General features: G+C 59.7%; 13 non-coding genes across 13 annotated transcripts; all 13 read right to left on the bottom strand.

The window, feature by feature from the left end:
• Nucleotides 1-253: 253 nt before the first annotated feature.
• On the bottom strand, nt 254-347 carry LOC125339114. Its single transcript, XR_007208406.1, has one exon. It is a non-coding gene; the product is annotated as a small nucleolar RNA SNORD116 (small nucleolar RNA).
• Nucleotides 348-2,460: 2,113 nt separating this feature from the next.
• Nucleotides 2,461-2,554, bottom strand: LOC125339113. The gene has a single exon (XR_007208405.1). It is a non-coding gene; the product is annotated as a small nucleolar RNA SNORD116 (small nucleolar RNA).
• A 2,114-nt stretch (nt 2,555-4,668) lies between these two features.
• On the bottom strand, nt 4,669-4,762 carry LOC125339112. Its single transcript, XR_007208404.1, has one exon. It is a non-coding gene; the product is annotated as a small nucleolar RNA SNORD116 (small nucleolar RNA).
• A 2,112-nt stretch (nt 4,763-6,874) lies between these two features.
• LOC125339111 lies at nt 6,875-6,968 on the bottom strand. Its single transcript, XR_007208403.1, has one exon. It is a non-coding gene; the product is annotated as a small nucleolar RNA SNORD116 (small nucleolar RNA).
• Nucleotides 6,969-9,082: 2,114 nt separating this feature from the next.
• Nucleotides 9,083-9,176, bottom strand: LOC125339214. The gene has a single exon (XR_007208499.1). It is a non-coding gene; the product is annotated as a small nucleolar RNA SNORD116 (small nucleolar RNA).
• Nucleotides 9,177-11,289: 2,113 nt separating this feature from the next.
• Nucleotides 11,290-11,383, bottom strand: LOC125339213. The gene has a single exon (XR_007208498.1). It is a non-coding gene; the product is annotated as a small nucleolar RNA SNORD116 (small nucleolar RNA).
• A 2,112-nt stretch (nt 11,384-13,495) lies between these two features.
• LOC125339211 lies at nt 13,496-13,589 on the bottom strand. The gene has a single exon (XR_007208497.1). It is a non-coding gene; the product is annotated as a small nucleolar RNA SNORD116 (small nucleolar RNA).
• Nucleotides 13,590-15,702: 2,113 nt separating this feature from the next.
• Nucleotides 15,703-15,796, bottom strand: LOC125339210. The gene has a single exon (XR_007208496.1). It is a non-coding gene; the product is annotated as a small nucleolar RNA SNORD116 (small nucleolar RNA).
• A 2,114-nt stretch (nt 15,797-17,910) lies between these two features.
• On the bottom strand, nt 17,911-18,004 carry LOC125339209. Its single transcript, XR_007208495.1, has one exon. It is a non-coding gene; the product is annotated as a small nucleolar RNA SNORD116 (small nucleolar RNA).
• A 2,113-nt stretch (nt 18,005-20,117) lies between these two features.
• Nucleotides 20,118-20,211, bottom strand: LOC125339207. Its single transcript, XR_007208493.1, has one exon. It is a non-coding gene; the product is annotated as a small nucleolar RNA SNORD116 (small nucleolar RNA).
• Nucleotides 20,212-22,325: 2,114 nt separating this feature from the next.
• On the bottom strand, nt 22,326-22,419 carry LOC125339206. The gene has a single exon (XR_007208492.1). It is a non-coding gene; the product is annotated as a small nucleolar RNA SNORD116 (small nucleolar RNA).
• Nucleotides 22,420-24,532: 2,113 nt separating this feature from the next.
• LOC125339205 lies at nt 24,533-24,626 on the bottom strand. The gene has a single exon (XR_007208491.1). It is a non-coding gene; the product is annotated as a small nucleolar RNA SNORD116 (small nucleolar RNA).
• A 2,114-nt stretch (nt 24,627-26,740) lies between these two features.
• Nucleotides 26,741-26,834, bottom strand: LOC125339204. Its single transcript, XR_007208490.1, has one exon. It is a non-coding gene; the product is annotated as a small nucleolar RNA SNORD116 (small nucleolar RNA).
• Nucleotides 26,835-27,570: the final 736 nt, after the last annotated feature.

The raw sequence follows: 27,570 nt of genomic DNA, 5'->3' as shown, positions 1-27,570 counted from the left end.
ACCGGGCACATCAGTACTGGCCAGCCACTGGCCTACCCCACAAGACGCCGCCAGGCAACAACCCAGGGATGCTCAATGGGGACAGCGGAAACTGGCCTACTGACCGGGCTCACAAGTCACAGCAAGCAGAGGATGACAGTGTCTGATTGCCTGCAAGGCTGTCTTGACAGGGGGCCTGGCAGGTGGAAACAATGTGTGTGACTGAGTGCATGTCGGGTCCCACTCCTACGCTGCCTGAGGAGAGCCAAGCACTGGACCTCAGTCACGATGAGAACGACGGTTATAGAGTTTTCACTCATTTTGTTCAGCTTCCAAGGAATGTTATTTTGGGGAGTCATCATCGATCCAACACATCCTCTGGGCGCCAGGCAGGTCACGGCACGGCACGGCACGGCACGCATGGCGCAAGCAGCCGTGGCCGGGCCAAATGGCCAGCCTTGACGAACCCGGACACACAGCGAGGGCAATGCAAACACCTGGGGCACACTAAGGCTTACCTTCCTCTGCTGGGGTGGATGCGCTGAGCAGGGCGGGACGCAGAGCCGGTCGGGCACCTCAGCCCCTTCCAGCTTACACTGCTCTCTGGCCTGGGGGCCAACGTGCAACCACACTCAAACAAGGATGGCATGCTGGGACATCAGCGACTGGGAGACAGGAGAAATCAAGAGGTCTTTTCAGAAAAGGATCAAGGCCAAGGGCTCACCCCTCAGGCCAACTCCTGGCTGGCCCCAGCCCCGTATCGCTCTTCTAATTGCCCCTGGGACCCTCAAGGGGTCCTTCACCACCATGAGCATGGCTGCTCTGCTAAACCAAGCCCTACATGGGGCCAGTGTCCGCGCGTGAGCGCACGTGTACGCTCAACTATATGTGTCTCAGGCTGTGTTCCAGTGTGCCTGTGTTTGTCTGTTTGGTGGTGTGTGGGTGCCTCGCTTGGGGATGTGAGGGGGTGCGCACAGGGGGTGTGCAAAAATCTGTGTGGCCAGGCTCCCCTGTGCCAGCCAGGCCGCTCTGGCATCGGGGGGACATCTGCCCTTACACCCTGCCTTGGAAGGGCGGCTGCTGGCTCCAGCCCCGCCCATCCGCTCTCTGCTCCCTCCATGCCCGACTTTTGTCACCAGCCGTGTGCCCAACAAACTGGGCCCGGGTACCCTGGCACTAAGCTGCTTCAACTTCCAATTTCCTGCACTGCCTCTCCAAGGCCAGACACCCCCACCCCTCCCCTCTGCTGGTCTGAGGACTCACAGCTAGCCACTGTCTGCATTCTCCTAAGAGCCCCAGCACACAAGGCCCAATTCCATACATAGCCTGCCCACAGCCAGCCGCCCCTCAGCCAGGACTGCCCCATTAGCGTACACCCAAGCGGCCCAAGGCCCAGCAAGTCTGTGTGTCCCTTTTGGCAATCAGAGGTCGACTTCTGGTCCCTTTGGCAATCAGAGGTTGGGTCGGCTGCCACCGACACACCCTAGGAGCAGAGAAATGCACGAAGCCCTAGACTAGCACACCCCATCGTCTAAGCCCTGGGGTCCTGGCATTCCTTCTCAGAGCCGCCACCACCTCAGCTGCAGACTGAGGTATTCACGGGCACAAAGGGCAGGCCACCCTCGCCCTGCCGGCCCTGCAAAGGCTGGCCCCTAACCTGGAAGACACGCAGAGGCCAGGTCTTGCCAGGCCCTGTACTGTCACTTAAGTCACTCTGTGCTTGACGGCAGCCCCCCGCTGGCTCGAATCCACACCACGGCGTGGGCACAGCACCAGAAAGACACCCGACACCACCAACTCCATGCCGGGGAGGACCCAGGCAAAGGATGAGCAGTCCTCGCCAACGATTAGGAATCCACCTCCTGCCACCATCGCAACCCCAGCCGTGGCCCTTGCAACCTGCAACTAAACTTTGTTCTCGGGGCTCCACCCAATATTCCAATACCACGGGGTGAGCCACTACTTAACTGGGTGGCGGCAGCATCGTCCCGAGCATGGGATCGCCTACGTACTAAGCCTAAGAACCATACTCCGCCACCCGCACACTCGAGAGAGTAACAATGAGGACCTGGCCTACAATCTCGAGGCTTCTGGTGTATGCTACCTAACCCAAGCCCCAATCTAGGCAGCGAAATCCTAAGACCGCACTTGGGGGAATGGCAAAGTCCTGGCCATCCAATCTACAAGCCACCCATGAGGAAGCCTAGCTCCTTCCTCCTCCCTCCTCGACCGGGCACATCAGAACTGGCCAGCCACTGGCCTACCCCACAAGACGCCGCCAGGCAACAACCCAGGGATGCTCAATGGGGACAGCGGAAACTGGCCTACTGACCGGGCTCGCAAGTCACAGCAAGCAGAGGATGACAGTGTCTGATTGCCTGCAAGGCTGTCTTGACAGGGGGCCTGGCACGTGGAAACAATGTGTGTGACTGAGTGCATGTCGGGTCCCACTCCTACGCTGCCTGAGGAGAGCCAAGCACTGGACCTCAGTCACGATGAGAACGACGGTTATAGAGTTTTCACTCATTTTGTTCAGCTTCCAAGGAATGTTATTTTGGGGAGTCATCATCGATCCAACACATCCTCTGGGCGCCAGGCAGGTCACGGCACGGCACGGCACGGCACGCATGGCGCAAGCAGCCGTGGCCGGGCCAAATGGCCAGCCTTGACGAACCCGGACACACAGCGAGGGCAATGCAAACACCTGGGGCACACTAAGGCTTACCTTCCTCTGCTGGGGTGGATGCGCTGAGCAGGGCGGGACGCAGAGCCGGTCGGGCACCTCAGCCCCTTCCAGCTTACACTGCTCTCTGGCCTGGGGGCCAACGTGCAACCACACTCAAACAAGGATGGCATGCTGGGACATCAGCGACTGGGAGACAGGAGAAATCAAGAGGTCTTTTCAGAAAAGGATCAAGGCCAAGGGCTCACCCCTCAGGCCAACTCCTGGCTGGCCCCAGCCCCGTATCGCTCTTCTAATTGCCCCTGGGACCCTCAAGGGGTCCTTCACCACCATGAGCATGGCTGCTCTGCTAAACCAAGCCCTACATGGGGCCAGTGTCCGCGCGTGAGCGCACGTGTGCGCTCAACTATATGTGTCTCAGGCTGTGTTCCAGTGTGCCTGTGTTTGTCTGTTTGGTGGTGTGTGGGTGCCTCGCTTGGGGATGTGAGGGGGTGCGCACAGGGGGTGTGCAAAAATCTGTGTGGCCAGGCTCCCCTGTGCCAGCCAGGCCGCTCTGGCATCGGGGGGACATCTGCCCTTACACCCTGCCTTGGAAGGGCGGCTGCTGGCTCCAGCCCCGCCCAATCCGCTCTCTGCTCCCTCCATGCCCGACTTTTGTCACCAGCCGTGTGCCCAACAAACTGGGCCCGGGTACCCTGGCACTAAGCTGCTTCAACTTCCAATTACCTGCACTGCCTCTCCAAGGCCAGACACCCCCACCCCTCCCCTCTGCTGGTCTGAGGACTCACAGCTAGCCACTGTCTGCATTCTCCTAAGAGCCCCAGCACACAAGGCCCAATTCCATACATAGCCTGCCCACAGCCAGCCGCCCCTCAGCCAGGACTGCCCCATTAGCGTACACCCAAGCGGCCCAAGGCCCAGCAAGTCTGTGTGTCCCTTTTGGCAATCAGAGGTCGACTTCTGGTCCCTTTGGCAATCAGAGGTTGGGTCGGCTGCCACCGACACACCCTAGGAGCAGAGAAATGCACGAAGCCCTAGACTAGCACACCCCATCGTCTAAGCCCTGGGGTCCTGGCATTCCTTCTCAGAGCCGCCACAACCTCAGCTGCAGACTGAGGTATTCACGGGCACAAAGGACAGGCCACCCTCGCCCTGCCGGCCCTGCAAAGGCTGGCCCCTAACCTGGAAGACACGCAGAGGCCAGGTCTTGCCAGGCCCTGTACTGTCACTTAAGTCACTCTGTGCTTGACGGCAGCCCCCCGCTGGCTCGAATCCACACCACGGCGTGGGCACAGCACCAGAAAGACACCCGACACCACCAACTCCATGCCGGGGAGGACCCAGGCAAAGGATGAGCAGTCCTCGCCAACGATTACGAATCCACCTTCTGCCAGCATCGCAACCCCAGCCGTGGCCCTTGCAACCTGCAACTAAACTTTGTTCTCGGGGCTCCACCCAATATTCCAATACCACGGGGGGAGCCACTTCTTAACTGGGTGGCGGCAGCATCGTCCCGAGCATGGGATCTCCTACGTACTAAGCCCAAGAACCATACTCCGCCACCCGCACACTCGAGAGAGTAACAATGAGGACCTGGCCTACAATCTCGAGGCTTCTGGTGTATGCTACCTAACCCAAGCCCCAATCTAGGCCGCGAAATCCTAAGGCCGCACTTGGGGGAATGGCAAAGTCCTGGCCATCCAATCTACAAGCCACCCATGAGGAAGCCTAGCTCCTTCCTCCTCCCTCCTCGACCGGGCACATCAGAACTGGCCAGCCACTGGCCTACCCCACAAGACGCCGCCAGGCAACAACCCAGGGATGCTCAATGGGGACAGCGGAAACTGGCCTACTGACCGGGCTCGCAAGTCACAGCAAGCAGAGGATGACAGTGTCTGATTGCCTGCAAGGCTGTCTTGACAGGGGGCCTGGCACGTGGAAACAATGTGTGTGACTGAGTGCATGTCGGGTCCCACTCCTACGCTGCCTGAGGAGAACCAAGCACTGGACCTCAGTCACGATGAGAACGACGGTTATAGAGTTTTCACTCATTTTGTTCAGCTTCCAAGGAATGTTATTTTGGGGAGTCATCATCGATCCAACACATCCTCTGGGCGCCAGGCAGGTCACGGCACGGCACGGCACGGCACGCATGGCGCAAGCAGCCGTGGCTGGGCCAAATGGCCAGCCTTGACGAACCCGGACACACAGCGAGGGCAATGCAAACACCTGGGGCACAGTAAGGCTTACCTTCCTCTGCTGGGGTGGATGCGCTGAGCAGGGCGGAACGCAGAGCCGGTCGGGTACCTCAGCCCCTTCCAGCTTACACTGCTCTCTGGCCTGGGGGCCAACGTGCAACCACACTCAAACAAGGATGGCATGCTGGGACATCAGCGACTGGGAGACAGGAGAAATCAAGAGGTCTTTTCAGAAAAGGATCAAGGCCAAGGGCTCACCCCTCAGGCCAATTCCTGGCTGGCCCCAGCCCCGTATCGCTCTTCTAATTGCCCCTGGGACCCTCAAGGGGTCCTTCACCACCATGAGCATGGCTGCTCTGCTAAACCAAGCCCTACATGGGGCCAGTGTCCGCGCGTGAGCGCACGTGTACGCTCAACTATATGTGTCTCAGGCTGTGTTCCAGTGTGCCTGTGTTTGTCTGTTTGGTGGTGTGTGGGTGCCTCGCTTGGGGATGTGAGGGGGTGCGCACAGGGGGTGTGCAAAAATCTGTGTGGCCAGGCTCCCCTGTGCCAGCCAGGCCGCTCTGGCATCGGGGGGACATCTGCCCTTACACCCTGCCTTGGAAGGGCGGCTGCTGGCTCCAGCCCCGCCCAATCCGCTCTCTGCTCCCTCCATGCCCGACTTTTGTCACCAGCCGTGTGCCCAACAAACTGGGCCCGGGTACCCTGGCACTAAGCTGCTTCAACTTCCAATTTCCTGCACTGCCTCTCCAAGGCCAGACACCCCCACCCCTCCCCTCTGCTGGTCTGAGGACTCACAGCTAGCCACTGTCTGCATTCTCCTAAGAGCCCCAGCACACAAGGCCCAATTCCATACATAGCCTGCCCACAGCCAGCCGCCCCTCAGCCAGGACTGCCCCATTAGCGTACACCCAAGCGGCCCAAGGCCCAGCAAGTCTGTGTGTCCCTTTTGGCAATCAGAGGTCGACTTCTGGTCCCTTTGGCAATCAGAGGTTGGGTCGACTGCCACGGACACACCCTAGGAGCAGACAAATGCACGAAGCCCTAGACTAGCACACCCCATCGTCTAAGCCCTGGGGTCCTGGCATTACTTCTCAGAGCCGCCACAACCTCAGCTGCAGACTGAGGTATTCACGGGCACAAAGGGCAGGCCACCCTCGCCCTGCCGGCCCTGCAAAGGCTGGCCCCTAACCTGGAAGACACGCAGAGGCCAGGTCTTGCCAGGCCCTGTACTGTCACTTAAGTCACTCTGTGCTTGACGGCAGCCCCCCGCTGGCTCGAATCCACACCACGGCGTGGGCACAGCACCAGAAAGACACCCGACACCACCAACTCCATGCCGGGGGGACCCAGGCAAAGGATGAGCAGTCCTCGCCAACGATTACGAATCCACCTCCTGCCACCATCGCAACCCCAGCCGTGGCCCTTGCAACCTGCAACTAAACTTTGTTCTCGGGGCTCCACCCAATATTCCAATACCACGGGGGGAGCCACTTCTTAACTGGGTGGCGGCAGCATCGTCCCGAGCATGGGATCGCCTACGTACTAAGCCCAAGAACCATACTCCGCCACCCGCACACTCGAGAGAGTAACAATGAGGACCTGGCCTACAATCTCGAGGCTTCTGGTGTATGCTACCTAACCCAAGCCCCAATCTAGGCAGCGAAATCCTAAGACCGCACTTGGGGGAATGGCAAAGTCCTGGCCATCCAATCTACAAGCCACCCATGAGGAAGCCTAGCTCCTTCCTCCTCCCTCCTCGACCGGGCACATCAGAACTGGCCAGCCACTGGCCTACCCCACAAGACGCCGCCAGGCAACAACCCAGGGATGCTCAATGGGGACAGCGGAAACTGGCCTACTGACCGGGCTCGCAAGTCACAGCAAGCAGAGGATGACAGTGTCTGATTGCCTGCAAGGCTGTCTTGACAGGGGCCTGGCACGTGGAAACAATGTGTGTGACTGAGTGCATGTCGGGTCCCACTCCTACGCTGCCTGAGGAGAGCCAAGCACTGGACCTCAGTCACGATGAGAACGACGGTTATAGAGTTTTCACTCATTTTGTTCAGCTTCCAAGGAATGTTATTTTGGGGAGTCATCATCGATCCAACACATCCTCTGGGTGCCAGGCAGGTCACGGCACGGCACGGCACGGCACGCATGGCGCAAGCAGCCGTGGCTGGGCCAAATGGCCAGCCTTGACGAACCCGGACACACAGCGAGGGCAATGCAAACACCTGGGGCACAGTAAGGCTTACCTTCCTCTGCTGGGGTGGATGCGCTGAGCAGGGCGGAACGCAGAGCCGGTCGGGTACCTCAGCCCCTTCCAGCTTACACTGCTCTCTGGCCTGGGGGCCAACGTGCAACCACACTCAAACAAGGATGGCATGCTGGGACATCAGCGACTGGGAGACAGGAGAAATCAAGAGGTCTTTTCAGAAAAGGATCAAGGCCAAGGGCTCACCCCTCAGGCCAATTCCTGGCTGGCCCCAGCCCCGTATCGCTCTTCTAATTGCCCCTGGGACCCTCAAGGGGTCCTTCACCACCATGAGCATGGGTGCTCTGCTAAACCAAGCCCTACATGGGGCCAGTGTCCGCGCGTGAGCGCACGTGTACGCTCTACTATATGTGTCTCAGGCTGTGTTCCAGTGTGCCTGTGTTTGTCTGTTTGGTGGTGTGTGGGTGCCTCGCTTGGGGATGTGAGGGGGTGCGCACAGGGGGTGTGCAAAAATCTGTGTGGCCAGGCTCCCCTGTGCCAGCCAGGCCGCTCTGGCATCGGGGGGACATCTGCCCTTACACCCTGCCTTGGAAGGGCGGCTGCTGGCTCCAGCCCCGCCCAATCCGCTCTCTGCTCCCTCCATGCCCGACTTTTGTCACCAGCCGTGTGCCCAACAAACTGGGCCCGGGTACCCTGGCACTAAGCTGCTTCAACTTCCAATTTCCTGCACTGCCTCTCCAAGGCCAGACACCCCCACCCCTCCCCTCTGCTGGTCTGAGGACTCACAGCTAGCCACTGTCTGCATTCTCCTAAGAGCCCCAGCACACAAGGCCCAATTCCATACATAGCCTGCCCACAGCCAGCCGCCCCTCAGCCAGGACTGCCCCATTAGCGTACACCCAAGCGGCCCAAGGCCCAGCAAGTCTGTGTGTCCCTTTTGGCAATCAGAGGTCGACTTCTGGTCCCTTTGGCAATCAGAGGTTGGGTCGACTGCCACGGACACACCCTAGGAGCAGAGAAATGCACGAAGCCCTAGACTAGCACACCCCATCGTCTAAGCCCTGGGGTCCTGGCATTCCTTCTCAGAGCCGCCACCACCTCAGCTGCAGACTGAGGTATTCACGGGCACAAAGGGCAGGCCACCCTCGCCCTGCCGGCCCTGCAAAGGCTGGCCCCTAACCTGGAAGACACGCAGAGGCCAGGTCTTGCCAGGCCCTGTACTGTCACTTAAGTCACTCTGTGCTTGACGGCAGCCCCCCGCTGGCTCGAATCCACACCACGGCGTGGGCACAGCACCAGAAAGACACCCGACACCACCAACTCCATGCCGGGGAGGACCCAGGCAAAGGATGAGCAGTCCTCGCCAACGATTACGAATCCACCTCCTGCCACCATCGCAACCCCAGCCGTGGCCCTTGCAACCTGCAACTAAACTTTGTTCTCGGGGCTCCACCCAATATTCCAATACCACGGGGGGAGCCACTTCTTAACTGGGTGGCGGCACCATCGTCCCGAGCATGGGATCTCCTACGTACTAAGCCCAAGAACCATACTCCGCCACCCGCACACTCGAGAGAGTAACAATGAGGACCTGGCCTACAATCTCGAGGCTTCTGGTGTATGCTACCTAACCCAAGCCCAAATCTAGGCAGCGAAATCCTAAGACCGCACTTGGGGGAATGGCAAAGTCCTGGCCATCCAATCTACAAGCCACCCATGAGAAAGCCTAGCTCCTTCCTCCTCCCTCCTCGACCGGGCACATCAGTACTGGCCAGCCACTGGCCTACCCCACAAGACGCCGCCAGGCAACAACCCAGGGATGCTCAATGGGGACACCGGAAACTGGCCTACTGACCGGGCTCACAAGTCACAGCAAGCAGAGGATGACAGTGTCTGATTGCCTGCAAGGCTGTCTTGACAGGGGGCCTGGCAGGTGGAAACAATGTGTGTGACTGAGTGCATGTCGGGTCCCACTCCTACGCTGCCTGAGGAGAGCCAAGCACTGGACCTCAGTCACGATGAGAACGACGGTTATAGAGTTTTCACTCATTTTGTTCAGCTTCCAAGGAATGTTATTTTGGGGAGTCATCATCGATCCAACACATCCTCTGGGCGCCAGGCAGGTCACGGCACAGCACGGCACGGCACGCATGGCGCAAGCAGCCGTGGCCGGGCCAAATGGCCAGCCTTGACGAACCCGGACACACAGCGAGGGCAATGCAAACACCTGGGGCACACTAAGGCTTACCTTCCTCTGCTGGGGTGGATGCGCTGAGCAGGGCGGGACGCAGAGCCGGTCGGGCACCTCAGCCCCTTCCAGCTTACACTGCTCTCTGGCCTGGGGGCCAACGTGCAACCACACTCAAACAAGGATGGCATGCTGGGACATCAGCGACTGGGAGAGAGGAGAAATCAAGAGGTCTTTTCAGAAAAGGATCAAGGCCAAGGGCTCACCCCTCAGGCCAACTCCTGGCTGGCCCCAGCCCCGTATCGCTCTTCTAATTGCCCCTGGGACCCTCAAGGGGTCCTTCACCACCATGAGCATGGCTGCTCTGCTAAACCAAGCCCTACATGGGGCCAGTGTCCGCGCGTGAGCGCACGTTTACGCTCAACTATATGTGTCTCAGGCTGTGTTCCAGTGTGCCTGTGTTTGTCTGTTTGGTGGTGTGTGGGTGCCTCGCTTGGGGATGTGAGGGGGTGCGCACAGGGGGTGTGCAAAAATCTGTGTGGCCAGGCTCCCCTGTGCCAGCCAGCCGCTCTGGCATCGGGGGTACATCTGCCCTTACACCCTGCCTTGGAAGGGCGGCTGCTGGCTCCAGCCCCGCCCAATCCGCTCTCTGCTCCCTCCATGCCCGACTTTTGTCACCAGCCGTGTGCCCAACAAACTGGGCCCGGGTACCCTGGCACTAAGCTGCTTCAACTTCCAATTTCCTGCACTGCCTCTCCAAGGCCAGACACCCCCACCCCTCCCCTCTGCTGGTCTGAGGACTCACAGCTAGCCACTGTCTGCATTCTCCTAAGAGCCCCAGCACACAAGGCCCAATTCCATACATAGCCTGCCCACAGCCAGCCGCCCCTCAGCCAGGACTGCCCCATTAGCGTACACCCAAGCGGCCCAAGGCCCAGCAAGTCTGTGTGTCCCTTTTGGCAATCAGAGGTCGACTTCTGGTCCCTTTGGCAATCAGAGGTTGGGTCGACTGCCACGGACACACCCTAGGAGCAGAGAAATGCACGAAGCCCTAGACTAGCACACCCCATCGTCTAAGCCCTGGGGTCCTGGCATTCCTTCTCAGAGCCGCCACCACCTCAGCTGCAGACTGAGGTATTCACGGGCACAAAGGGCAGGCCACCCTCGCCCTGCCGGCCCTGCAAAGGCTGGCCCCTAACCTGGAAGACACGCAGAGGCCAGGTCTTGCCAGGCCCTGTACTGTCACTTAAGTCACTCTGTGCTTGACGGCAGCCCCCCGCTGGCTCGAATCCACACCACGGCGTGGGCACAGCACCAGAAAGACACCCGACACCACCAACTCCATGCCGGGGAGGACCCAGGCAAAGGATGAGCAGTCCTCGCCAACGATTACGAATCCACCTCCTGCCACCATCGCAACCCCAGCCGTGGCCCTTGCAACCTGCAACTAAACTTTGTTCTCGGGGCTCCACCCAATATTCCAATACCACGGGGGGAGCCACTTCTTAACTGGGTGGCGGCACCATCGTCCCGAGCATGGGATCTCCTACGTACTAAGCCCAAGAACCATACTCCGCCACCCGCACACTCGAGAGAGTAACAATGAGGACCTGGCCTACAATCTCGAGGCTTCTGGTGTATGCTACCTAACCCAAGCCCAAATCTAGGCAGCGAAATCCTAAGACCGCACTTGGGGGAATGGCAAAGTCCTGGCCATCCAATCTACAAGCCACCCATGAGAAAGCCTAGCTCCTTCCTCCTCCCTCCTCGACCGGGCACATCAGTACTGGCCAGCCACTGGCCTACCCCACAAGACGCCGCCAGGCAACAACCCAGGGATGCTCAATGGGGACACCGGAAACTGGCCTACTGACCGGGCTCACAAGTCACAGCAAGCAGAGGATGACAGTGTCTGATTGCCTGCAAGGCTGTCTTGACAGGGGGCCTGGCAGGTGGAAACAATGTGTGTGACTGAGTGCATGTCGGGTCCCACTCCTACGCTGCCTGAGGAGAGCCAAGCACTGGACCTCAGTCACGATGAGAACGACGGTTATAGAGTTTTCACTCATTTTGTTCAGCTTCCAAGGAATGTTATTTTGGGGAGTCATCATCGATCCAACACATCCTCTGGGCGCCAGGCAGGTCACGGCACGCACGGCACGGCACGCATGGCGCAAGCAGCCGTGGCCGGGCCAAATGGCCAGCCTTGACGAACCCGGACACACAGCGAGGGCAATGCAAACACCTGGGGCACACTAAGGCTTACCTTCCTCTGCTGGGGTGGATGCGCTGAGCAGGGCGGGACGCAGAGCCGGTCGGGCACCTCAGCCCCTTCCAGCTTACACTGCTCTCTGGCCTGGGGGCCAACGTGCAACCACACTCAAACAAGGATGGCATGCTGGGACATCAGCGACTGGGAGACAGGAGAAATCAAGAGGTCTTTTCAGAAAAGGATCAAGGCCAAGGGCTCACCCCTCAGGCCAACTCCTGGCTGGCCCCAGCCCCGTATCGCTCTTCTAATTGCCCCTGGGACCCTCAAGGGGTCCTTCACCACCATGAGCATGGCTGCTCTGCTAAACCAAGCCCTACATGGGGCCAGTGTCCGCGCGTGAGCGCACGTGTACGCTCAACTATATGTGTCTCAGGCTGTGTTCCAGTGTGCCTGTGTTTGTCTGTTTGGTGGTGTGTGGGTGCCTCGCTTGGGGATGTGAGGGGGTGCGCACAGGGGGTGTGCAAAAATCTGTGTGGCCAGGCTCCCCTGTGCCAGCCAGGCCGCTCTGGCATCGGGGGGACATCTGCCCTTACACCCTGCCTTGGAAGGGCGGCTGCTGGCTCCAGCCCCGCCCAATCCGCTCTCTGCTCCCTCCATGCCCGACTTTTGTCACCAGCCGTGTGCCCAACAAACTGGGCCCGGGTACCCTGGCACTAAGCTGCTTCAACTTCCAATTTCCTGCACTGCCTCTCCAAGGCCAGACACCCCCACCCCTCCCCTCTGCTGGTCTGAGGACTCACAGCTAGCCACTGTCTGCATTCTCCTAAGAGCCCCAGCACACAAGGCCCAATTCCATACATAGCCTGCCCACAGCCAGCCGCCCCTCAGCCAGGACTGCCCCATTAGCGTACACCCAAGCGGCCCAAGGCCCAGCAAGTCTGTGTGTCCCTTTTGGCAATCAGAGGTCGACTTCTGGTCCCTTTGGCAATCAGAGGTTGGGTCGACTGCCACGGACACACCCTAGGAGCAGAGAAATGCACGAAGCCCTAGACTAGCACACCCCATCGTCTAAGCCCTGGGGTCCTGGCATTCCTTCTCAGAGCCGCCACCACCTCAGCTGCAGACTGAGGTATTCACGGGCACAAAGGGCAGGCCACCCTCGCCCTGCCGGCCCTGCAAAGGCTGGCCCCTAACCTGGAAGACACGCAGAGGCCAGGTCTTGCCAGGCCCTGTACTGTCACTTAAGTCACTCTGTGCTTGACGGCAGCCCCCCGCTGGCTCGAATCCACACCACGGCGTGGGCACAGCACCAGAAAGACACCCGACACCACCAACTCCATGCCGGGGGGACCCAGGCAAAGGATGAGCAGTCCTCGCCAACGATTACGAATCCACCTCCTGCCACCATCGCAACCCCAGCCGTGGCCCTTGCAACCTGCAACTAAACTTTGTTCTCGGGGCTCCACCCAATATTCCAATACCACGGGGGGAGCCACTTCTTAACTGGGTGGCGGCAGCATCGTCCCGAGCATGGGATCTCCTACGTACTAAGCCCAAGAACCATACTCCGCCACCCGCACACTCGAGAGAGTAACAATGAGGACCTGGCCTACAATCTCGAGGCTTCTGGTGTATGCTACCTAACCCAAGCCCAAATCTAGGCAGCGAAATCCTAAGACCGCACTTGGGGGAATGGCAAAGTCCTGGCCATCCAATCTACAAGCCACCCATGAGAAAGCCTAGCTCCTTCCTCCTCCCTCCTCGACCGGGCACATCAGTACTGGCCAGCCACTGGCCTACCCCACAAGACGCCGCCAGGCAACAACCCAGGGATGCTCAATGGGGACACCGGAAACTGGCCTACTGACCGGGCTCACAAGTCACAGCAAGCAGAGGATGACAGTGTCTGATTGCCTGCAAGGCTGTCTTGACAGGGGGCCTGGCAGGTGGAAACAATGTGTGTGACTGAGTGCATGTCGGGTCCCACTCCTACGCTGCCTGAGGAGAGCCAAGCACTGGACCTCAGTCACGATGAGAACGACGGTTATAGAGTTTTCACTCATTTTGTTCAGCTTCCAAGGAATGTTATTTTGGGGAGTCATCATCGATCCAACACATCCTCTGGGCGCCAGGCAGGTCACGGCACGGCACGGCACGGCACGCATGGCGCAAGCAGCCGTGGCCGGGCCAAATGGCCAGCCTTGACGAACCCGGACACACAGCGAGGGCAATGCAAACACCTGGGGCACACTAAGGCTTACCTTCCTCTGCTGGGGTGGATGCGCTGAGCAGGGCGGGACGCAGAGCCGGTCGGGCACCTCAGCCCCTTCCAGCTTACACTGCTCTCTGGCCTGGGGGCCAACGTGCAACCACACTCAAACAAGGATGGCATGCTGGGACATCAGCGACTGGGAGACAGGAGAAATCAAGAGGTCTTTTCAGAAAAGGATCAAGGCCAAGGGCTCACCCCTCAGGCCAACTCCTGGCTGGCCCCAGCCCCGTATCGCTCTTCTAATTGCCCCTGGGACCCTCAAGGGGTCCTTCACCACCATGAGCATGGCTGCTCTGCTAAACCAAGCCCTACATGGGGCCAGTGTCCGCGCGTGAGCGCACGTGTACGCTCAACTATATGTGTCTCAGGCTGTGTTCCAGTGTGCCTGTGTTTGTCTGTTTGGTGGTGTGTGGGTGCCTCGCTTGGGGATGTGAGGGGGTGCGCACAGGGGGTGTGCAAAAATCTGTGTGGCCAGGCTCCCCTGTGCCAGCCAGGCCGCTCTGGCATCGGGGGGACATCTGCCCTTACACCCTGCCTTGGAAGGGCGGCTGCTGGCTCCAGCCCCGCCCATCCGCTCTCTGCTCCCTCCATGCCCGACTTTTGTCACCAGCCGTGTGCCCAACAAACTGGGCCCGGGTACCCTGGCACTAAGCTGCTTCAACTTCCAATTTCCTGCACTGCCTCTCCAAGGCCAGACACCCCCACCCCTCCCCTCTGCTGGTCTGAGGACTCACAGCTAGCCACTGTCTGCATTCTCCTAAGAGCCCCAGCACACAAGGCCCAATTCCATACATAGCCTGCCCACAGCCAGCCGCCCCTCAGCCAGGACTGCCCCATTAGCGTACACCCAAGCGGCCCAAGGCCCAGCAAGTCTGTGTGTCCCTTTTGGCAATCAGAGGTCGACTTCTGGTCCCTTTGGCAATCAGAGGTTGGGTCGGCTGCCACGGACACACCCTAGGAGCAGAGAAATGCACGAAGCCCTAGACTAGCACACCCCATCGTCTAAGCCCTGGGGTCCTGGCATTCCTTCTCAGAGCCGCCACCACCTCAGCTGCAGACTGAGGTATTCACGGGCACAAAGGGCAGGCCACCCTCGCCCTGCCGGCCCTGCAAAGGCTGGCCCCTAACCTGGAAGACACGCAGAGGCCAGGTCTTGCCAGGCCCTGTACTGTCACTTAAGTCACTCTGTGCTTGACGGCAGCCCCCCGCTGGCTCGAATCCACACCACGGCGTGGGCACAGCACCAGAAAGACACCCGACACCACCAACTCCATGCCGGGGAGGACCCAGGCAAAGGATGAGCAGTCCTCGCCAACGATTACGAATCCACCTCCTGCCACCATCGCAACCCCAGCCGTGGCCCTTGCAACCTGCAACTAAACTTTGTTCTCGGGGCTCCACCCAATATTCCAATACCACGGGGGGAGCCACTTCTTAACTGGGTGGCGGCACCATCGTCCCGAGCATGGGATCTCCTACGTACTAAGCCCAAGAACCATACTCCGCCACCCGCACACTCGAGAGAGTAACAATGAGGACCTGGCCTACAATCTCGAGGCTTCTGGTGTATGCTACCTAACCCAAGCCCAAATCTAGGCAGCGAAATCCTAAGACCGCACTTGGGGGAATGGCAAAGTCCTGGCCATCCAATCTACAAGCCACCCATGAGAAAGCCTAGCTCCTTCCTCCTCCCTCCTCGACCGGGCACATCAGTAATGGCCAGCCACTGGCCTACCCCACAAGACGCCGCCAGGCAACAACCCAGGGATGCTCAATGGGGACAGCGGAAACTGGCCTACTGACCGGGCTCACAAGTCACAGCAAGCAGAGGATGACAGTGTCTGATTGCCTGCAAGGCTGTCTTGACAGGGGGCCTGGCAGGTGGAAACAATGTGTGTGACTGAGTGCATGTCGGGTCCCACTCCTACGCTGCCTGAGGAGAGCCAAGCACTGGACCTCAGTCACGATGAGAACGACGGTTATAGAGTTTTCACTCATTTTGTTCAGCTTCCAAGGAATGTTATTTTGGGGAGTCATCATCGATCCAACACATCCTCTGGGCGCCAGGCAGGTCACGGCACGGCACGGCACGGCACGCATGGCGCAAGCAGCCGTGGCCGGGCCAAATGGCCAGCCTTGACGAACCCGGACACACAGCGAGGGCAATGCAAACACCTGGGGCACACTAAGGCTTACCTTCCTCTGCTGGGGTGGATGCGCTGAGCAGGGCGGGACGCAGAGCCGGTCGGGCACCTCAGCCCCTTCCAGCTTACACTGCTCTCTGGCCTGGGGGCCAACGTGCAACCACACTCAAACAAGGATGGCATGCTGGGACATCAGCGACTGGGAGACAGGAGAAATCAAGAGGTCTTTTCAGAAAAGGATCAAGGCCAAGGGCTCAGCCCTCAGGCCAACTCCTGGCTGGCCCCAGCCCCGTATCGCTCTTCTAATTGCCCCTGGGACCCTCAAGGGGTCCTTCACCACCATGAGCATGGGTGCTCTGCTAAACCAAGCCCTACATGGGGCCAGTGTCCGCGCGTGAGCGCACGTGTACGCTCAACTATATGTGTCTCAGGCTGTGTTCCAGTGTGCCTGTGTTTGTCTGTTTGGTGGTGTGTGGGTGCCTCGCTTGGGGATGTGAGGGGGTGCGCACAGGGGGTGTGCAAAAATCTGTGTGGCCAGGCTCCCCTGTGCCAGCCAGGCCGCTCTGGCATCGGGGGGACATCTGCCCTTACACCCTGCCTTGGAAGGGCGGCTGCTGGCTCCAGCCCCGCCCAATCCGCTCTCTGCTCCCTCCATGCCCGACTTTTGTCACCAGCCGTGTGCCCAACAAACTGGGCCCGGGTACCCTGGCACTAAGCTGCTTCAACTTCCAATTTCCTGCACTGCCTCTCCAAGGCCAGACACCCCCACCCCTCCCCTCTGCTGGTCTGAGGACTCACAGCTAGCCACTGTCTGCATTCTCCTAAGAGCCCCAGCACACAAGGCCCAATTCCATACATAGCCTGCCCACAGCCAGCCGCCCCTCAGCCAGGACTGCCCCATTAGCGTACACCCAAGCGGCCCAAGGCCCAGCAAGTCTGTGTGTCCCTTTTGGCAATCAGAGGTCGACTTCTGGTCCCTTTGGCAATCAGAGGTTGGGTCGGCTGCCACCGACACACCCTAGGAGCAGAGAAATGCACGAAGCCCTAGACTAGCACACCCCATCGTCTAAGCCCTGGGGTCCTGGCATTCCTTCTCAGAGCCGCCACCACCTCAGCTGCAGACTGAGGTATTCACGGGCACAAAGGGCAGGCCACCCTCGCCCTGCCGGCCCTGCAAAGGCTGGCCCCTAACCTGGAAGACACGCAGAGGCCAGGTCTTGCCAGGCCCTGTACTGTCACTTAAGTCACTCTGTGCTTGACGGCAGCCCCCCGCTGGCTCGAATCCACACCACGGCGTGGGCACAGCACCAGAAAGACACCCGACACCACCAACTCCATGCCGGGGAGGACCCAGGCAAAGGATGAGCAGTCCTCGCCAACGATTACGAATCCACCTCCTGCCACCATCGCAACCCCAGCCGTGGCCCTTGCAACCTGCAACTAAACTTTGTTCTCGGGGCTCCACCCAATATTCCAATACCACGGGGGGAGCCACTTCTTAACTGGGTGGCGGCACCATCGTCCCGAGCATGGGATCGCCTACGTACTAAGCCCAAGAACCATACTCCGCCACCCGCACACTCGAGAGAGTAACAATGAGGACCTGGCCTACAATCTCGAGGCTTCTGGTGTATGCTACCTAACCCAAGCCCCAATCTAGGCAGCGAAATCCTAAGACCGCACTTGGGGGAATGGCAAAGTCCTGGCCATCCAATCTACAAGCCACCCATGAGAAAGCCTAGCTCCTTCCTCCTCCCTCCTCGACCGGGCACATCAGTACTGGCCAGCCACTGGCCTACCCCACAAGACGCCGCCAGGCAACAACCCAGGGATGCTCAATGGGGACAGCGGAAACTGGCCTACTGACCGGGCTCACAAGTCACAGCAAGCAGAGGATGACAGTGTCTGATTGCCTGCAAGGCTGTCTTGACAGGGGGCCTGGCAGGTGGAAACAATGTGTGTGACTGAGTGCATGTCGGGTCCCACTCCTACGCTGCCTGAGGAGAGCCAAGCACTGGACCTCAGTCACGATGAGAACGACGGTTATAGAGTTTTCACTCATTTTGTTCAGCTTCCAAGGAATGTTATTTTGGGGAGTCATCATCGATCCAACACATCCTCTGGGCGCCAGGCAGGTCACGGCACGGCACGGCACGGCACGCATGGCGCAAGCAGCCGTGGCCGGGCCAAATGGCCAGCCTTGACGAACCCGGACACACAGCGAGGGCAATGCAAACACCTGGGGCACAGTAAGGCTTACCTTCCTCTGCTGGGGTGGATGCGCTGAGCAGGGCGGGACGCAGAGCCGGTCGGGCACCTCAGCCCCTTCCAGCTTACACTGCTCTCTGGCCTGGGGGCCAACGTGCAACCACACTCAAACAAGGATGGCATGCTGGGACATCAGCGACTGGGAGACAGGAGAAATCAAGAGGTCTTTTCAGAAAAGGATCAAGGCCAAGGGCTCACCCCTCAGGCCAACTCCTGGCTGGCCCCAGCCCCGTATCGCTCTTCTAATTTCCCCTGGGACCCCAAGGGGTCCTTCACCACCATGAGCATGGCTGCTCTGCTAAACCAAGCCCTACATGGGGCCAGTGTCCGCGCGTGAGCGCACGTGTACGTTCAACTATATGTGTCTCAGGCTGTGTTCCAGTGTGCCTGTGTTTGTCTGTTTGGTGGTGTGTGGGTGCCTCGGTTGGGGATGTGAGGGGGTGCGCACAGGGGGTGTGCAAAAATCTGTGTGGCCAGGCTCCCCTGTGCCAGCCAGGCCGCTCTGGCATCGGGGGGACATCTGCCCTTACACCCTGCCTTGGAAGGGCGGCTGCTGGCTCCAGCCCCGCCCAATCCGCTCTCTGCTCCCTCCATGCCCGACTTTTGTCACCAGCCGTGTGCCCAACAAACTGGGCCCGGGTACCCTGGCACTAAGCTGCTTCAACTTCCAATTTCCTGCACTGCCTCTCCAAGGCCAGACACCCCCACCCCTCCCCTCTGCTGGTCTGAGGACTCACAGCTAGCCACTGTCTGCATTCTCCTAAGAGCCCCAGCACACAAGGCCCAATTCCATACATAGCCTGCCCACAGCCAGCCGCCCCTCAGCCAGGACTGCCCCATTAGCGTACACCCAAGCGGCCCAAGGCCCAGCAAGTCTGTGTGTCCCTTTTGGCAATCAGAGGTCGACTTCTGGTCCCTTTGGCAATCAGAGGTTGGGTCGACTGCCACGGACACACCCTAGGAGCAGAGAAATGCACGAAGCCCTAGACTAGCACACCCCATCGTCTAAGCCCTGGGGTCCTGGCATTCCTTCTCAGAGCCGCCACCACCTCAGCTGCAGACTGAGGTATTCACGGGCACAAAGGGCAGGCCACCCTCGCCCTGCCGGCCCTGCAAAGGCTGGCCCCTAACCTGGAAGACACGCAGAGGCCAGGTCTTGCCAGGCCCTGTACTGTCACTTAAGTCACTCTGTGCTTGACGGCAGCCCCCCGCTGGCTCGAATCCACACCACGGCGTGGGCACAGCACCAGAAAGACACCCGACACCACCAACTCCATGCCGGGGAGGACCCAGGCAAAGGATGAGCAGTCCTCGCCAACGATTACGAATCCACCTCCTGCCACCATCGCAACCCCAGCCGTGGCCCTTGCAACCTGCAACTAAACTTTGTTCTCGGGGCTCCACCCAATATTCCAATACCACGGGGGGAGCCACTTCTTAACTGGGTGGCGGCACCATCGTCCCGAGCATGGGATCGCCTACGTACTAAGCCCAAGAACCATACTCCGCCACCCGCACACTCGAGAGAGTAACAATGAGGACCTGGCCTACAATCTCGAGGCTTCTGGTGTATGCTACCTAACCCAAGCCCCAATCTAGGCAGCGAAATCCTAAGACCGCACTTGGGGGAATGGCAAAGTCCTGGCCATCCAATCTACAAGCCACCCATGAGAAAGCCTAGCTCCTTCCTCCTCCCTCCTCGACCGGGCACATCAGAACTGGCCAGCCACTGGCCTACCCCACAAGACGCCGCCAGGCAACAACCCAGGGATGCTCAATGGGGACAGCGGAAACTGGCCTACTGACCGGGCTCACAAGTCACAGCAAGCAGAGGATGACAGTGTCTGATTGCCTGCAAGGCTGTCTTGACAGGGGGCCTGGCAGGTGGAAACAATGTGTGTGACTGAGTGCATGTCGGGTCCCACTCCTACGCTGCCTGAGGAGAGCCAAGCACTGGACCTCAGTCACGATGAGAACGACGGTTATAGAGTTTTCACTCATTTTGTTCAGCTTCCAAGGAATGTTATTTTGGGGAGTCATCATCGATCCAACACATCCTCTGGGCGCCAGGCAGGTCACGGCACGGCACGGCACGGCACGCATGGCGCAAGCAGCCGTGGCCGGGCCAAATGGCCAGCCTTGACGAACCCGGACACACAGCGAGGGCAATGCAAACACCTGGGGCACACTAAGGCTTACCTTCCTCTGCTGGGGTGGATGCGCTGAGCAGGGCGGGACGCAGAGCCGGTCGGGCACCTCAGCCCCTTCCAGCTTACACTGCTCTCTGGCCTGGGGGCCAACGTGCAACCACACTCAAACAAGGATGGCATGCTGGGACATCAGCGACTGGGAGACAGGAGAAATCAAGAGGTCTTTTCAGAAAAGGATCAAGGCCAAGGGCTCAGCCCTCAGGCCAACTCCTGGCTGGCCCCAGCCCCGTATCGCTCTTCTAATTGCCCCTGGGACCCTCAAGGGGTCCTTCACCACCATGAGCATGGGTGCTCTGCTAAACCAAGCCCTACATGGGGCCAGTGTCCGCGCGTGAGCGCACGTGTACGCTCAACTATATGTGTCTCAGGCTGTGTTCCAGTGTGCCTGTGTTTGTCTGTTTGGTGGTGTGTGGGTGCCTCGCTTGGGGATGTGAGGGGGTGCGCACAGGGGGTGTGCAAAAATCTGTGTGGCCAGGCTCCCCTGTGCCAGCCAGGCCGCTCTGGCATCGGGGGGACATCTGCCCTTACACCCTGCCTTGGAAGGGCGGCTGCTGGCTCCAGCCCCGCCCAATCCGCTCTCTGCTCCCTCCATGCCCGACTTTTGTCACCAGCCGTGTGCCCAACAAACTGGGCCCGGGTACCCTGGCACTAAGCTGCTTCAACTTCCAATTTCCTGCACTGCCTCTCCAAGGCCAGACACCCCCACCCCTCCCCTCTGCTGGTCTGAGGACTCACAGCTAGCCACTGTCTGCATTCTCCTAAGAGCCCCAGCACACAAGGCCCAATTCCATACATAGCCTGCCCACAGCCAGCCGCCCCTCAGCCAGGACTGCCCCATTAGCGTACACCCAAGCGGCCCAAGGCCCAGCAAGTCTGTGTGTCCCTTTTGGCAATCAGAGGTCGACTTCTGGTCCCTTTGGCAATCAGAGGTTGGGTCGGCTGCCACCGACACACCCTAGGAGCAGAGAAATGCACGAAGCCCTAGACTAGCACACCCCATCGTCTAAGCCCTGGGGTCCTGGCATTCCTTCTCAGAGCCGCCACCACCTCAGCTGCAGACTGAGGTATTCACGGGCACAAAGGGCAGGCCACCCTCGCCCTGCCGGCCCTGCAAAGGCTGGCCCCTAACCTGGAAGACACGCAGAGGCCAGGTCTTGCCAGGCCCTGTACTGTCACTTAAGTCACTCTGTGCTTGACGGAAGCCCCCCGCTGGCTCGAATCCACACCACGGCGTGGGCACAGCACCAGAAAGACACCCGACACCACCAACTCCATGCCGGGGAGGACCCAGGCAAAGGATGAGCAGTCCTCGCCAACGATTACGAATCCACCTCCTGCCACCATCGCAACCCCAGCCGTGGCCCTTGCAACCTGCAACTAAACTTTGTTCTCGGGGCTCCACCCAATATTCCAATACCACGGGGGGAGCCACTTCTTAACTGGGTGGCGGCACCATCGTCCCGAGCATGGGATCTCCTACGTACTAAGCCCAAGAACCATACTCCGCCACCCGCACACTCGAGAGAGTAACAATGAGGACCTGGCCTACAATCTCGAGGCTTCTGGTGTATGCTACCTAACCCAAGCCCCAATCTAGGCAGCGAAATCCTAAGACCGCACTTGGGGGAATGGCAAAGTCCTGGCCATCCAATCTACAAGCCACCCATGAGAAAGCCTAGCTCCTTCCTCCTCCCTCCTCGACCGGGCACATCAGTACTGGCCAGCCACTGGCCTACCCCACAAGACGCCGCCAGGCAACAACCCAGGGATGCTCAATGGGGACAGCGGAAACTGGCCTACTGACCGGGCTCACAAGTCACAGCAAGCAGAGGATGACAGTGTCTGATTGCCTGCAAGGCTGTCTTGACAGGGGGCCTGGCACGTGGAAACAATGTGTGTGACTGAGTGCATGTCGGGTCCCACTCCTACGCTGCCTGAGGAGAGCCAAGCACTGGACCTCAGTCACGATGAGAACGACGGTTATAGAGTTTTCACTCATTTTGTTCAGCTTCCAAGGAATGTTATTTTGGGGAGTCATCATCGATCCAACACATCCTCTGGGCGCCAGGCAGGTCACGGCACGGCACGGCACGGCACGCATGGCGCAAGCAGCCGTGGCCGGGCCAAATGGCCAGCCTTGACGAACCCGGACACACAGCGAGGGCAATGCAAACACCTGGGGCACAGTAAGGCTTACCTTCCTCTGCTGGGGTGGATGCGCTGAGCAGGGCGGGACGCAGAGCCGGTCGGGCACCTCAGCCCCTTCCAGCTTACACTGCTCTCTGGCCTGGGGGCCAACGTGCAACCACACTCAAACAAGGATGGCATGCTGGGACATCAGCGACTGGGAGACAGGAGAAATCAAGAGGTCTTTTCAGAAAAGGATCAAGGCCAAGGGCTCAGCCCTCAGGCCAACTCCTGGCTGGCCCCAGCCCCGTATCGCTCTTCTAATTGCCCCTGGGACCCTCAAGGGGTCCTTCACCACCATGAGCATGGGTGCTCTGCTAAACCAAGCCCTACATGGGGCCAGTGTCCGCGCGTGAGCGCACGTGTACGCTCAACTATATGTGTCTCAGGCTGTGTTCCAGTGTGCCTGTGTTTGTCTGTTTGGTGGTGTGTGGGTGCCTCGCTTGGGGATGTGAGGGGGTGCGCACAGGGGGTGTGCAAAAATCTGTGTGGCCAGGCTCCCCTGTGCCAGCCAGGCCGCTCTGGCATCGGGGGGACATCTGCCCTTACACCCTGCCTTGGAAGGGCGGCTGCTGGCTCCAGCCCCGCCCAATCCGCTCTCTGCTCCCTCCATGCCCGACTTTTGTCACCAGCCGTGTGCCCAACAAACTGGGCCCGGGTACCCTGGCACTAAGCTGCTTCAACTTCCAATTTCCTGCACTGCCTCTCCAAGGCCAGACACCCCCACCCCTCCCCTCTGCTGGTCTGAGGACTCACAGCTAGCCACTGTCTGCATTCTCCTAAGAGCCCCAGCACACAAGGCCCAATTCCATACATAGCCTGCCCACAGCCAGCCGCCCCTCAGCCAGGACTGCCCCATTAGCGTACACCCAAGCGGCCCAAGGCCCAGCAAGTCTGTGTGTCCTTTTGGCAATCAGAGGTCGACTTCTGGTCCCTTTGGCAATCAGAGGTTGGGTCGACTGCCACGGACACACCCTAGGAGCAGAGAAATGCACGAAGCCCTAGACTAGCACACCCCATCGTCTAAGACCTGGGGTCCTGGCATTCCTTCTCAGAGCCGCCACCACCTCAGCTGCAGACTGAGGTATTCACGGGCACAAAGGGCAGGCCACCCTCGCCCTGCCGGCCCTGCAAAGGCTGGCCCCTAACCTGGAAGACACGCAGAGGCCAGGTCTTGCCAGGCCCTGTACTGTCACTTAAGTCACTCTGTGCTTGACGGCAGCCCCCCGCTGGCTCGAATCCACACCACGGCGTGGGCACAGCACCAGAAAGACACCCGACACCACCAACTCCATGCCGGGGAGGACCCAGGCAAAGGATGAGCAGTCCTCGCCAACGATTACGAATCCACCTCCTGCCACCATCGCAACCCCAGCCGTGGCCCTTGCAACCTGCAACTAAACTTTGTTCTCGGGGCTCCACCCAATATTCCAATACCACGGGGGGAGCCACTTCTTAACTGGGTGGTGGCACCATCGTCCCGAGCATGGGATCGCCTACGTACTAAGCCCAAGAACCATACTCCGCCACCCGCACACTCGAGAGAGTAACAATGAGGACCTGGCCTACAATCTCGAGGCTTCTGGTGTATGCTACCTAACCCAAGCCCCAATCTAGGCAGCGAAATCCTAAGACCGCACTTGGGGGAATGGCAAAGTCCTGGCCATCCAATCTACAAGCCACCCATGAGAAAGCCTAGCTCCTTCCTCCTCCCTCCTCGACCGGGCACATCAGTACTGGCCAGCCACTGGCCTACCCCACAAGACGCCGCCAGGCAACAACCCAGGGATGCTCAATGGGGACAGCGGAAACTGGCCTACTGACCGGGCTCACAAGTCACAGCAAGCAGAGGATGACAGTGTCTGATTGCCTGCAAGGCTGTCTTGACAGGGGGCCTGGCAGGTGGAAACAATGTGTGTGACTGAGTGCATGTCGGGTCCCACTCCTACGCTGCCTGAGGAGAGCCAAGCACTGGACCTCAGTCACGATGAGAACGACGGTTATAGAGTTTTCACTCATTTTGTTCAGCTTCCAAGGAATGTTATTTTGGGGAGTCATCATCGATCCAACACATCCTCTGGGCGCCAGGCAGGTCACGGCACGGCACGGCACGGCACGCATGGCGCAAGCAGCCGTGGCCGGGCCAAATGGCCAGCCTTGACGAACCCGGACACACAGCGAGGGCAATGCAAACACCTGGGGCACAGTAAGGCTTACCTTCCTCTGCTGGGGTGGATGCGCTGAGCAGGGCGGGACGCAGAGCCGGTCGGGCACCTCAGCCCCTTCCAGCTTACACTGCTCTCTGGCCTGGGGGCCAACGTGCAACCACACTCAAACAAGGATGGCATGCTGGGACATCAGCGACTGGGAGACAGGAGAAATCAAGAGGTCTTTTCAGAAAAGGATCAAGGCCAAGGGCTCAGCCCTCAGGCCAACTCCTGGCTGGCCCCAGCCCCGTATCGCTCTTCTAATTGCCCCTGGGACCCTCAAGGGGTCCTTCACCACCATGAGCATGGGTGCTCTGCTAAACCAAGCCCTACATGGGGCCAGTGTCCGCGCGTGAGCGCACGGGTACGCTCAACTATATGTGTCTCAGGCTGTGTTCCAGTGTGCCTGTGTTTGTCTGTTTGGTGGTGTGTGGGTGCCTCGCTTGGGGATGTGAGGGGGTGCGCACAGGGGGTGTGCAAAAATCTGTGTGGCCAGGCTCCCCTGTGCCAGCCAGGCCGCTCTGGCATCGGGGGGACATCTGCCCTTACACCCTGCCTTGGAAGGGCGGCTGCTGGCTCCAGCCCCGCCCAATCCGCTCTCTGCTCCCTCCATGCCCGACTATTGTCACCAGCCGTGTGCCCAACAAACTGGGCCCGGGTACCCTGGCACTAAACTGCTTCAACTTCCAATTTCCTGCACTGCCTCTCCAAGGCCAGACACCCCCACCCCTCCCCTCTGCTGGTCTGAGGACTCACAGCTAGCCACTGTCTGCATTCTCCTAAGAGCCCCAGCACACAAGGCCCAATTCCATACATAGCCTGCCCACAGCCAGCCGCCCCTCAGCCAGGACTGCCCCATTAGCGTACACCCAAGTTGCCCAAGGCCCAGCAAGTCTGTGTGTCCCTTTTGGCAATCAGAGGTCGACTTCTGGTCCCTTTGGCAATCAGAGGTTGGGTCGACTGCCACGGACACACCCTAGGAGCAGAGAAATGCACGAAGCCCTAGACTAGCACACCCCATCGTCTAAGCCCTGGGGTCCTGGCATTCCTTCTCAGAGCCGCCACCACCTCAGCTGCAGACTGAGGTATTCACGGGCACAAAGGGCAGGCCACCCTCGCCCTGCCGGCCCTGCAAAGGCTGGCCCCTAACCTGGAAGACACGCAGAGGCCAGGTCTTGCCAGGCCCTGTACTGTCACTTAAGTCACTCTGTGCTTGACGGCAGCCCCCCGCTGGCTCGAATCCACACCACGGCGTGGGCACAGCACCAGAAAGACACCCGACACCACCAACTCCATGCCGGGGAGGACCCAGGCAAAGGATGAGCAGTCCTCGCCAACGATTACGAATCCACCTCCTGCCACCATCGCAACCCCAGCCGTGGCCCTTGCAACCTGCAACTAAACTTTGTTCTCGGGGCTCCACCCAATATTCCAATACCACGGGGGGAGCCACTTCTTAACTGGGTGGCGGCAGCATCGTCCCGAGCATGGGATCTCCTACGTACTAAGCCCAAGAACCATACTCCGCCACCCGCACAATCGAGAGAGTAACAATGAGGACCTGGCCTACAATCTCGAGGCTTCTGGTGTATGCTACCTAACCCAAGCCCCAATCTAGGCAGCGAAATCCTAAGACCGCACTTGGGGGAATGGCAAAGTCCTGGCCATCCAATCTACAAGCCACCCATGAGGAAGCCTAGCTCCTTCCTCCTCCCTCCTCGACCGGGCACATCAGAACTGGCCAGCCACTGGCCTACCCCACAAGACGCCGCCAGGCAACAACCCAGGGATGCTCAATGGGGACAGCGGAAACTGGCCTACTGACCGGGCTCGCAAGTCACAGCAAGCAGAGGATGACAGTGTCTGATTGCCTGCAAGGCTGTCTTGACAGGGGGCCTGGCACGTGGAAACAATGTGTGTGACTGAGTGCATGTCGGGTCCCACTCCTACGCTGCCTGAGGAGAGCCAAGCACTGGACCTCAGTCACGATGAGAACGACGGTTATAGAGTTTTCACTCATTTTGTTCAGCTTCCAAGGAATGTTATTTTGGGGAGTCATCATCGATCCAACACATCCTCTGGGCGCCAGGCAGGTCACGGCACGGCACGGCACGGCACGCATGGCGCAAGCAGCCGTGGCCGGGCCAAATGGCCAGCCTTGACCAGCCCGGACACAAAGCGAGGGCAATGCAAACACCAGGGGCACAGTAAGGCTTACCTTCCTCTGCTGGGGTGGATGCGCTGAGCAGGGCGGGACGCAGAGCCGGTCGGGCACCTCAGCCCCTTCCAGCTTACACTGCTCTCTGGCCTGGGGGCCAACGTGCAACCACACTCAAACAAGGATGGCATGCTGGGACATCAGCGACTGGGAGACAGGAGAAATCAAGAGGTCTTTTCAGAAAAGGATCAAGGCCAAGGGCTCAGCCCTCAGGCCAACTCCTGGCTGGCCCCAGCCCCGTATCGCTCTTCTAATTGCCCCTGGGACCCTCAAGGGGTCCTTCACCACCATGAGCATGGGTGCTCTGCTAAACCAAGCCCTACATGGAGCCAGTGTCCGCGCGTGAGCGCACGTGTACGCTCAACTATATGTGTCTCAGGCTGTGTTCCAGTGTGCCTGTGTTTGTCTGTTTGGTGGTGTGTGGGTGCCTCGCTTGGGGATGTGAGGGGGTGCGCACAGGGGGTGTGCAAAAATCTGTGTGGCCAGGCTCCCCTGTGCCAGCCAGGCCGCTCTGGCATCGGGGGGACATCTGCCCTTACACCCTGCCTTGGAAGGGCGGCTGCTGGCTCCAGCCCCGCCCAATCCG

The sequence above is a fragment of the Perognathus longimembris genome, chromosome 20 (assembly GCF_023159225.1).
Source record: "Perognathus longimembris pacificus isolate PPM17 chromosome 20, ASM2315922v1, whole genome shotgun sequence".
Taxonomy (NCBI): domain Eukaryota; kingdom Metazoa; phylum Chordata; class Mammalia; order Rodentia; family Heteromyidae; genus Perognathus; species Perognathus longimembris.
The sequence above is the reverse complement of the archived record's forward strand: the minus strand, read 5'-3'. Positions and strand labels throughout refer to the sequence as shown.